Source organism: Dendrobates tinctorius, unplaced genomic scaffold (assembly GCF_039654945.1).
Source record: "Dendrobates tinctorius isolate UK_male_01 unplaced genomic scaffold, ASM3965494v1 ptg000015l, whole genome shotgun sequence".
Lineage (NCBI taxonomy): Eukaryota > Metazoa > Chordata > Amphibia > Anura > Dendrobatidae > Dendrobates > Dendrobates tinctorius.
In genome coordinates this window covers 36,249,252-36,261,103 of record NW_027361683.1, presented here as the reverse complement: position 1 = coordinate 36,261,103, position 11,852 = coordinate 36,249,252, and the positions used below count along the sequence as shown (strand labels likewise).

Genomic DNA, 11,852 nt, shown 5'->3' with positions numbered 1-11,852 from the left:
CACATGCTTTTTCAGAGACGAAAACATGTTCATGATGATTGAGCCTCAGATAAAAAGGAAAGGAATAGGAAGCACATATCAACCACAATGTAGGGCAAAAGCATTTACTCCAGAGGGTACTATGCTCACCAATAAAGCTCCCTAATCAATCCTTGCACTTCTGGTACTTTTGACAGTTTAATTGACACCATTAAAATCACTGGATTTTCCCGCATAGCCAATCATTTACAGATATCAGGAATATATTTGTTCAGTGGAAGTTCCTGCTCTTCACATGTCAAAAAGTGCCCCATGAAATGGGTTTCATTGGTGTAGGAGGTACAGCCATCTACTGCCCCCTACTGTCCCATGTGTTTAATGTCATGTTTGCTTATTTGTAAATATAAGTCATTATGCTAAACACTATGGGCAGATTCATCACTTCCACTTTTTTAAATCACTTTTCTTCGTCTAAAAAAAACAACCAAAAACTGACTTTAGATTAGGGGTAAATTCAAAAAAGAATAAGAAGCAAATGAAAAACAGCTAATTTGGGAGTGTGGCTAGAGGGGTGCTATCCAGTGACTCCAAATAATGGCCATCAATCTAATATATAAAGCTCAAAGTGTGTATGTACAGTATGTATGTATGTGTGTGTGTATGTATGTGTGTGTGTGTGTCCGGGATAGGCATCCGCACCGTCGCAGCTACAGTCACAAAAAGCTTCATAGGCTATGTTGTGAGGTGAAATTTTAACCCTGCACGTTCCAATTCACCAAACAATTTTGTCCCTATCTACATAATGGGGAAAAAGTGTGTGTGTATCAAGCCACGCCCCTCATTATGATGTCACAATGGTTGCCATGGCGACGCTGATGTCATCATAGGTTGCAAGCCCCGCCGCTCATTATGATGTCATAATGGTTGACTATGAGATGGAGGATGTGTGATGGGTATATGGGCACGAGACTATGTGATGGAGGATATGTATGATGAGTATATGGGCATGGGACTATGGGATGGAGGATGTGTGATGGGTATATGGGCACGGGACTATGGGATGGAGGATATGTATGACGGGTATATGGGCACGGGACTATGGGATGGAGGATGTGTGATGGGTATATGGGCACGGGACTATGGGATGGCGGATATGTATGACGGGTATATGGGCATTTGACTATGAGATGAAGGATGTATGATGGGTATATGGGCACTTGACTATGGGATGGAGGATGTGTGATGGGTATATGGGCACTCGACTATGGGATGGAGGATATGTATGATGGGTATATGGGCATTTGACTATGAGATGAAGGATGTATGATGGGTATATGGGCACTTGACTATGGGATGGCGAATATGTATGATGGGTATATGGGCATGGGACTATGGGATGGAGGATGTGTGATGGGTATATGGGCACTCGACTATGGGATGGAGGATATGTATGATGGGTATATGGGCACGGGCCTATGGGATGGTGGATATGTATGATGGGTATATGGGTACGGGACTATGGGATGGAGGATAATTATAATTTGTTATAACTAACCACAGTTAGTTACTATGCCCGGACAGCGCCGGGCTCTTCAGCTATCTAGTTATATAATTGCCTTGTAATGTTTTCATTTCGTGTTCTGTCCAGATGTCACCGTATCCCAGAATTCCAAGCGGAGGAAGCTCACCAACCGCCATATTGGGACACCCAAGTGATGGGTGTCTCAATATGGAAACTGCTGCTGGTACCAACTTATTGTGCGGTACCACCAGCGGAACGCCGTCGCACCACACACACACTCAGACTCACATACTCACATTCACACTCTCACACACAGTCACATTCTCACTCACATGGTACCATCAGCGGAACACCGTCGCACTGTGCCTGCACGAATTCCACACAGGCGCATCCGGGCAGCAGATGCGCGACGTGTCTATAGGCAGAGGAAGCCGGTCACATTAAAGGGGTTTTCCCACAAACGAAAGTTCATTTTAAAAATTGTCTGTGTCTGACCGTGTATGGAGCATACCACATCTGCTGGGCAGGGGAGGATGCAAAAGACAATACTGACATTACAGCAGGGGATCACAGAGGACTCATTTTGTGAGGTAAAATATTTCACTGACTGTTTTTAAACAATATTTTACCTCACAAAATGTATCCTCTGCAATCTCCTGCTGTAATATCAGTATTGTCTTTTGCTTCCTCCCCTGCCCAGGAGCTGTGGTATGTTCTGTACACTGTCAGACACAGGGGTGAGAGAGACAGAGCACAGGGGGAGATAGCTCAAACGGGACAGCACATGAGGGGAGAACACAGCACAGGAAGGAGAGAGACAGCAGACAATAGGGTAGACAGGTCAAAGAAGAGAGCACAGACGGGAGAAGTCAGTAAACGAGGGGGGGGGGATTCTCAACGCTGCAAAGCCTGCCCCCATCGTGGCATTACCACCGTCGCATCGGGCCTCCATCTAGTATATATCAATATTAGGCTCTGTGCACACAACATCTTTTAAACTCAGGAGTTTTTACAGCAGAAGCTGCTTCAGGATACTTACGCGTTTCACTTCCTGAAATTTTTTACAGGTTTTTTTTTTATTTCCTGAGCGATTCTCCAACAGTTTTTGGAGTGTTTTTTAAAGTGTTTTCCCATTGTTTTTGTAACGTCCTATATGCTGTGATTTTCTTGAAGTTTTTTTCAACACATTGACCAGTGAAGAAACCGTAGGTGCTTTTAAAAGCAAAAACAATGGCAAAACGCCCCACAAAGACGTCCGGGTGTCTTCCAGGCATAATTTGATCTTTCCCAGACTTGCAGTGAAAAGTACAGAGCATCTACAGAGCGGAAGATCACAGAAGAATGGACAGGCCACTACTTTTTAAGATTTTCAGAATCCTGAAACAGTTAAAAGGCGTCTAAAAGCCTGAACATGCAGAGCAAGGACCCCGCTGATCAGCAATGCAGCCATGGAAGCTGATGGCAGGTCCTGCAACATTCAATAGAACACGGCTGGCAAGTGTGACCCGGCCTGCATATTCATTGAGGCTGCGGTGACCCCACAAGGGGTTGGGACAGAAGCGTGCCCTCTATGTGACTGCAGACTGCCCACCACGGCTCTTTGTTCCTGATGAGAGTGGACGGTCACATATGTATGTGGTTTATAATTTACTTCTGTGAGAAGCTAAATGCGTCTTGTCGACACAACATCACATCAGTGGGCACACACTGGGCATCCTGACAGTGCACATCACACGCTGCCATAAGCGGCAGCCTGCAGTCACATACAGCGACATAGGGGGCTACATATGACTGCAGACTGTTGTCCAAAACGTGGACCACCTCTTCCCACAGCTGATTGGAGGGGGTGCTGATGAGACATGAGTTGATCACTTTTCAGACCCCAGGCCCATCTCATGATTTGCGATGCTGGCGCGTCATCACCTGTGACCTAACACGGTGCACAGATGACCTCATGCCAGGCAGGCAAATGAACCGCCGCACCAAGGAAATTGATAGCCAGAGAGCAACGTCCTGAGAACACTGGAGGGAACCGTCCTAAGAACACCGGAGGGCACCATCCTGAGAACGGAGAGTACCGTCCTGAGAACACCGGAGGGCACTGTCCTGAGAACACCAGAGAGTACCATCCTTAGCACATGGGAGGGCACCGTTCTGAGAACACCGGAGAGTACCGTCCTGAGAACACCGGAGGGCACCGTCCTTAGAGCACCATCCTGAGAACACCGGAGTACCGTCCTTAGAAGAACACCGTCCTGAGAACACCCGGGAGCACCGTCCTGAGAGCACCGGAGATCACCGTCCTGAGAACACCGGAGGGCACCGTCCTGAGAACACCGGGGAGCACCGTCCTGAGAACACCGGAGGGCACCGTCCTGAGAACACTGTCCTGAGAACACCAGAGAGTATCGTCCTGAGAACACCAGAGCACCGTCCTGAGAACACTGTCCTGAGAACACCAGAGTACCGTCCTGAGAACACTGGAGGGCACCGTCCTGAGAACACCGGAGGGCACCGTCCTGAGAACACCGGAGAGCACCGTCCTGAGAACACCGGAGGGCACCGTCCTGAGAACACTGTCCTGAGAACACCAGAGTACCGTCCTGAGAACACCAGAGCACCGTCCTGAGAACACAGTCCTGAGAACACCAGAGAGTACCGTCCTGAGAACACTGGAGGGCACCGTCCTGAGAACACCGGAGGGCACCGTCCTGAGAACACCGGAGAGCACCGTCCTGAGAACACCGGAGGGCACCGTCCTGAGAACACTGTCCTGAGAACACCAGAGAGTACCGTCCTGAGAACACCAGAGTACCGTCCTGAGAACACCGGAGGGCACCGTCCTGAGAACACTGTCCTGAGAACACCAGAGAGTACCGTCCTGAAAACAATGGAGGGCACCGTCCTGAGAACACCGGAGGGCACCGTCCTGAGAACGCCATCACCGGGCTGTGGAGGTGCGCTCATCGGTAGTGCTGATCGCTGCCCCACACACTGTAATACCCTAGGGATAAGCTCTCTGGACCACCCCTCTACTGCTAGTTACAAGCTGTACATAGGAGGGTGGGCTACTTCTTGTGTATCACACTGTGTGCCACCATTCAAGGCTTGGCCAAACTGGAGCTGATCTCCCCTCCTATGTAGCTACTGCAGCCAATGACGACATATTCTCCACACAGATCCCAGAGTGGATTAGTCTCCCGTGTTTTGGGGCGCAGCTTCTGTGTCTGTAGTGTGTGACCATGCACATCCAATAATACAGCAACCAACCGGTCTGGCGAGAGGACTATAAATAAAACGCCACTTTTTAGACGCGCATGCGCGCTCACATCTTTGCAATAACTGGCTCCTCCCGGCGCGCATGCGCGCTCACATTTTTGCAATAAATGGCTCCTCCCGAACACTTCATTTCCCAGAAGCCTCTAGTTCTGCTTCCGGCGCGGTGTTACGTCACACAGGAAATATAAGGGGCTTGCAAGGTGTGTGCGGCCTCTTACAGCCAGCATGGCGCTGCGTGTTGGACGTGGGGAGCCGGGGAGCCGCGGGCAGGAGGATAAGGCCTGGAGTCGAGTATGTCCTACGTGTCTCTCCGGACATAGTCTGTAGTGGCAGCAGTGCCTCGTCTGGGCGGCGGTGTCGGCTGGGAGCTGACTGCATGTGGTCAGTAAGTATGTCGGGCGGACACTGGCTTCTGAACACCACCTTCAGTCGTTTACACCGGCCATTGTGTGACTGTTCTCACTGAACCTCTTCCTTGTAGGAGTGTTAATATGACCTGAGAAACTGCATAACTGCTAACGCGAAGGTACGTTTCACCTGTATGGTGGGGATGGTGCTCGGGGGGGGGGGGGGGAGTGCATGGTGGGGATGGCCCTCTGGGGGGAGCACCGTATGGTGGGGCTGGTGCTCTGGGGGGGTGCTGTATGGGGGGGGAGAAGTGCTCCTGTATGGTGGGGATAACACTGGGGGGTGGGGATGGTGCTCTGGGGGGGGGGGGGAGAGGTGCCCCCTGTATGGTGGGGATGGTGCTCCAGGGGGGGGGGGGGTCTGGGTCCCCATTTTAGTAATACCCAAGCATTTCAACAAACTAAAGTTCTTAGTCCTTAACAGTGTATATCCTTCTGCTTGGTTTCTCTTTTGTACCATGTTCACCACAGATCTGACAGCATGTACACCATGACAGGTTCCTTTTTTATATGCAGCTTCATAACTTGAGGGAAGCTGGTACATGAGTGTCAGCTTTAGGGCTCACGAACATGTGCAGATGTTAACACTGATCCATGTTAATAGGGCTGTTCAGAATTTGTCTGACTTTGAGAAAAAAATTGCAGCATGCTTCAAGACTGAGTCTGCCATTCAGGGCTATAGGTGTGATTTAAAAAAAATCACACATGGAACATTATTATGCATTTATATAGAGCCATTTATTCCATGGCGCTTTACATGTGAAAAGGGGAATTATAGACAAGTATAATAAACATGTGTAACACAAGGGACACACAAGTACAGAAGGAGAGGACCCTGCCTGCGAGAGCTCAGTCTACAGGGATGGGTGAGGATACAGTAGGAGAGGGTAGAGCAGGTCGTGCGGTGGTTCAGTAGACCGAGGATCATTGCAGGCTGTAGGCTTGTCAGAACAGGTGGGTCTTCAGGTTCTTCTTGAAGGTTTCCGTTGATGGTGAGAGTCTGATGTGTTGTGGCAGAGTTCCAGAGTATGGGGGAAGCACGGGAGAAGTCTTGTATGCGGTTGGGGGAAGAAGAGATAAGGGGGGAGTAGAGAAGGAGATCTTGAGATGATCGAAGGTTGCGTGTGGGTAGGTACCTAGAGACCATGTCACAGATGTATGGAGGCGACAGGTTGTGGATGGCTTTATATGTCATGGTTAGGGGCAATAGGAAGCCAGTGAAGGGCCTGGCATAGGGGGAAGACAGGTGGATTAGTCGGGCAACAGTGTAGGATAGACTGGAGCGGAGCTAGAGGGGAGGCCAGAGAGTAGGAATTTTATGTCAACACTTCTATTATAAACCTCGGAAACTATTTGATCAGGTAAATTTTTAATGAGAGAAATAATCCAGCTTCAAGGAAATTATCAAAAATTTTTGACAGAACGCCATGTGTTTAAAATGCGTTGCCGCTATGCTGTCCTTGAAAATGGCATGTTTGAGCTTTTTTACACGCTCCAATAAAATTTTGATAAGTTCATTGAAGCTGTATTGATTTTTCTCTTATTGGATTTTCATCCAATCTTCAGCTTATACTGTCTAGAGCCTGGGTGAGAAACTGGGTCTGAGCAGAAAAAGTAAATTAATGTGCATGCAAAATGTAATTGCATATGAACACATGACCTTTACACAGAGAAAACCAAAAGCAAAACAAATATCCTGGAATAAAAAATTAAAAATATATATTGCAAAAATTGCATGAAGGTAGTATAGTAATAATGAGGGTATTTAGTTAACATAATTTTGATCAAAATAATGTAGAAGCCATCGTGCCACGTCACGGCAACCCTTGTGGGACAGTCCTAACTCTTGTATTTAAAACCTTTCCACTTGTCAAGTGACGTAAATGTGAACAAGGACAGAGGGACTGAACCACCAGTAATAGTATAGGCCAGACAGGATGGATTTTCCAACTCAGAGACAGGGCAGTCACACCCTTATATGCACAGAATGCACAATGAAACAAATGAGAAACTGGGTCTGAGCAGAAAAAGTAAATTAATGTGCATGCAAAATGTAATTGCATATGAACACATGACCTTTACACAGAGAAAAGCAAAACACAAAACAAATATCCTGGAATAAAAAATTAAAAATATATTGCAAAAATTGCATGAAGGTAGTAATAATAAGGGTATTTAGTTAACATAATTTTGATCAAAATAATGTAGAAGCCATCCCGTCACGGCAACCCTTGTGGGACAGGCCTAACTCTTGTATTTAAAACCTTTCCACTTGTCAAGTGACGTAAATGTGAACAAGGACAGATGGACTGAACCACCAGTAATAGTATAGGCCAGACAGGATGGATTTTCCAACTCAGACAGGTTTTAAATACGAGAGTTAGGACTGTCCCACAAGGGTTGCCGTGACGTGGCGGGATGGCTTCTACATTATTTTGATCAAAACTATGTTAACTAAATACCCTTATTACTATTATTACTACCTTCATGCAATTTTTGCAATATATATTTTTAATTTTTTATTCCAGGATATTTGTTTTGTGCTTTTGGTTTTCTCTAGAGCCTGGGTGAGCGGAGATTTTTTTTTTTTTTTTCTTGCTCACATTTTTTAATGTAGTATAAAAACAAATCACACAGATGACACCATGGATGAACCTCAGATTTGTTTTCAGGATGAAAGTGCTGCTTTCTCATACGCTTGTCTACAGATGGTCTTACAAGCAGTGTAGCCTCTAGTAGACTGGCTGCAGGGTAATTTGCACTGAAGTATGTGTAAGGGTACCGTTACACATAGCGATGCACCAGCGATCCGGACAACGATATGGATAGCTGGTGCATCGCTAAGTGGTCGCTAGTGAGCTGCCACACAGGCAGATCTCACCAGCGACATCGCTGGGGTCGGGGGTCGCTACTTACCTGTCAGACGCGGCGATCCTGACGTTCTCCTGCCTGCGTCGGCGCCACAGGAAGCGCCCGATGAGAAATGATCCAGGAGCTTCTCACGCGACCAACGATGAGCAGTGGGGGAGCCGGTCGGAGGAAAGTATCACATGCAGCGATATCGCTAGCAATATCGCTGCAACGTCACAAAATCGGTGACTTTGCAGCGATATTGCTAGCGATATCGCAGTGTAACGGGGGATTTAGCTTCACTTTCATGGCCTGATCTTGTGCATGGCATGTTGGCTTAAGCCAAGATTTCCTGTTTCAAAGTTCCTGACACTTGTCACCTGCTTCTATAAGATGACCTGGCTATGATGACAAACTTGCCCTCACTGAATGTAATGATGAGTCACAAACAGTACTCAGCTGAATCTGAGCCAGGCTGTTATATGCAGCTCCACCTGTTCTAGTCAGAAATGGCCAAACTGACTTTTTATTTCCTTTTCCCTGCAGCAGAAGTCTGAGGAATGGGTTCTTCCAGTCAGCAGGTATGTGGCCTTTGGTATAAGAGTATATATGGCAGTGTCTTGCACAAGCAAGGATGTCAAACTTGCCCTCACTGAGAACAATGTTCGCTAATGAGAGCTTTGCTGTACTCGATCTGAGCTTGAGCGAGACATAATTAAGTGTTGGCCAGCACTTGGTTGTGGGGTTGTTTGCACTTATTCTTCACTGTTCCTAATGTTTGACTTTCTCCACACAGGAACAGTGGTATGATCTGTCAGAAGAGGTTTACTATGTGATCATCAGAACCTTCTACATTAAACTGAGGAATGTGGAATAGTTAATAAAGTGGCTATTTGAGCTTTGTGTCTCTCATAATGCTGATAACTTTTATCCAACCGCCTCATAGAAAAATTAACTTAAGCAGTTTTCCTCTGAATAGTAACACAGTGGGCAATAATGTGAGTACATTAAAATACTTGCCTGCTGCTTTTTTTTTTTTTTTCAGCGCTAATCCTGTCCCCCTGCATTACCTGACTGCATTGGTGTGTGCTGGCTCGGGCTCCTGTATGGACCAGAAGTCACTTTCTCAATGCAAGTCTTAGTCTCCCATAAGGCTCACATTAAAAAAGGTTGAGTGGATGTGTGTGGATAACATGTCGGGTGTTATCTGAGCATTTGGGAGTGCTGGTATATTATGTTAGAGTTCATGCAGCTGTTAGGGCCCTGTCACACATAGCGAGATCGCTGCTGAGTCACAAGTTTTGTGACACAACAGTGATCTCACCAGCGAGATCGCTGTGTGTGAAAGCGATCAGCGACTGGCCCCCCTGCTGGTATCGCTGATTGCTGCAAGAAACCTTTGGACTTTTTTTTTTTTTTTTGTCGCTGATCTCCCGCTGGCCAGCACGTATCGCTGCGTGTGACAGGCAGGAGACCAGTGATCAGCTGGTAACTAACATACAAAAGGGTATCCAAGGGATGTGCGTCCCTTGGATAACTAACGTACACATTGGGTACCAGCGAGTTACAGGTGCTGCCTCACGCTGGGGACCAGGAGCCCACGGAGTGTGTACCTGCTGCTGCACGCTGGGGCCCAGGAGGCAGCAAGATGCTGCCAGTAGAGGCTGGGGATGCAGGTGTGCCCTCAGCTGGTGGAGGACTGGAACAGCAGGCACACTTGTCTGCTGTGCCTGGGCTCGCTCCTCACCTCGGTGTGCTGATCGCTGGTGAAGCTGTCTTGCGTGACAGCTCACCAGCGATCCTGACACATTGATATCGTTGTCTGGATCGCTGGTAAGTCGCTATGTGTGACTCCAGCTTAAGACAGCCTGAGCACATGCAGATATTGCCTGTCTGTTAGGGAATCCTGATGTGTTGCTGCTGTCTTAACAGCCCCAAGTCATGCAGTTGCAGGGGCTTGCATAATGAGACACCCAGGTGCTCTGATAACACATGAGCATGCTTAGATCAGATGTTATCAGGGCATGTTCACTCCTCTCAAAAGCAACTGTCAGCTGTATGAGCTGGCAAGTTAGTGCTGTGGTCATATGATGCTGGAAATGGCAGTGACTAGTTAGTATTGTGAGATGTGGACTGGGGTGAGCGAGCTCCAAGTTACAGCAAAACCAGGAAAAGCAGTAAACACTAAACTTGTCAAATTCACTTTTACTGTTAAGATGGATACCCTAACACCAGCCCAGCAAAATGTAGCTGGTTAATTCACAGACCCGACCAGAACTGACCATGACCACTGTGATGCGTCACGCATTAGGCATGGAAATATTGACTTTTACTATAACTTAACGAGTTGTGTAGTCCGCTAAGCATTTAACTGGAACAAGCAAACGAATGCTAGGGGTGGCTTACTGGTGATGCCGGAGAGCAGCTATCAGACTAACTAGATGACTCTAAGCACACTACGTAGAAACCAGATATTAAATTGAACACTGTCAAGTTCACATTAAGGACCATGTGAGTGATTGGCTCCACAGCTGCATGTGTCATGGCTGTGTCAGTCACAGCACATGCATGGAGAGCCCAACACACAGGCTCTCCATGCATGTGCTGTGACTGTGCCACAGCTGCTCCACATGCAGCAGCGGAGTCGAACAGCTGATCAGCTGGCATGCTGTATGTATCTGGTTTCCCGCTGTAGCTTATTCGGCAAGCATTATAGCTTTCCGGATAAATGGGTACCCAAACAAATTTGTTCAACTCTATTAGAGATCTGACAATAACAACCACGGGTCTCCTGCAGACCCCAGATTGTCATGCCAACCGATAAAGGACCCGCAGTCATGGGCTGATGGGTGTGGTTTGTGGCAGGCGATGTTAAATTCCCCTGTCTAACAGTTGACCTTACACTCTTCTGTGACTTACTTCCTCAGCCGTTATCTTTTGCCGGTACTAACATTGCTGGGGCGGTGCTTGTGCAGTAGTGTCCTGATGAGAGCTCAAGAATATTAATCTGCATCTGATGCGCGAGGAATGAAATGTTAGCAAGGAAAAGGTCACAGAAGAGTTAGCTGTCAATCACTGCCAAGAGTCCTGCATTATGAAAAAGACTGCAGAGCTGCAACTCCAGGCCAAGCTCCTTCACTTGTGAGCTAGTTTTCATGATCATTCCCCGAAGCATCTTGGATCTGTTTTTGTTTTTTAATTTACTGATAATGCAAAATCTGACTACAATTATTTTCTGGTGCAGAGTTTATGGCCTATATGCCCTGTCAGTATTACTGATTGACTTTCAGATGTCTAATTTTTAACCCCTTCATGACATCCACCATACATTACATGTACGGCACTCGTTCCCACAAACCTCCATACATGTACTGCGCAACAAGTTCCGGTCACTGGCCCGTGTTGCACTGTGACAAGCGTTGAGATTGCTGCTCTATCTTTACAGCAAACCATCCCTGCACAGTTCCTCATGGAGCTGTACCACCCCCCTCCATGCCAGAGATCACTGTGATTGGCTGGTCTGAATTGATTAGCCAGTCAGTGTTTTACAACATTTGTAAAAAAATTTAATGTGAGATGCTGTGATTGATCCTCTCAGACAGCACCAATAACGGCCGTCAAAAAGGATAAGGTGATTGTGATGTCACCGCTGATTGTTAACACTTTTGGTGCCGATTGGCTGATCAATGGTTACTGACCAATTGGCACCAAAAGTGTTGATTTATCACATGATTTCTTGTCCTTGACGGAGGGAGAACATTTTGGTGGGTGTACCTGACGAAAAGAACATGAACATCAGAAGTATTCCGGGCTTG

General features: G+C 47.2%; 1 long non-coding RNA gene and 2 other non-coding genes across 4 annotated transcripts; all 3 read left to right on the top strand.

Annotated features, from left to right (window-relative positions):
* Window positions 1-4,936: 4,936 nt before the first annotated feature.
* On the top strand, window positions 4,937-8,952 carry LOC141076246 (uncharacterized). Of its 2 annotated transcripts, none has more exons than XR_012227448.1 (4): window positions 4,937-5,161; window positions 5,262-5,306; window positions 8,584-8,618; window positions 8,834-8,952. It is a non-coding gene; the product is annotated as an uncharacterized lncRNA (long non-coding RNA). The 2 variants fall into 2 exon arrangements; XR_012227447.1 differs by having other exon boundaries at window positions 4,938-5,165.
* On the top strand, window positions 8,435-8,512 carry LOC141077924 (small nucleolar RNA SNORD103/SNORD85). Its single transcript, XR_012227621.1, has one exon. It is a non-coding gene; the product is annotated as a small nucleolar RNA SNORD103/SNORD85 (small nucleolar RNA).
* On the top strand, window positions 8,662-8,741 carry LOC141077921 (small nucleolar RNA SNORD103/SNORD85). The gene has a single exon (XR_012227620.1). It is a non-coding gene; the product is annotated as a small nucleolar RNA SNORD103/SNORD85 (small nucleolar RNA).
* Window positions 8,953-11,852: the final 2,900 nt, after the last annotated feature.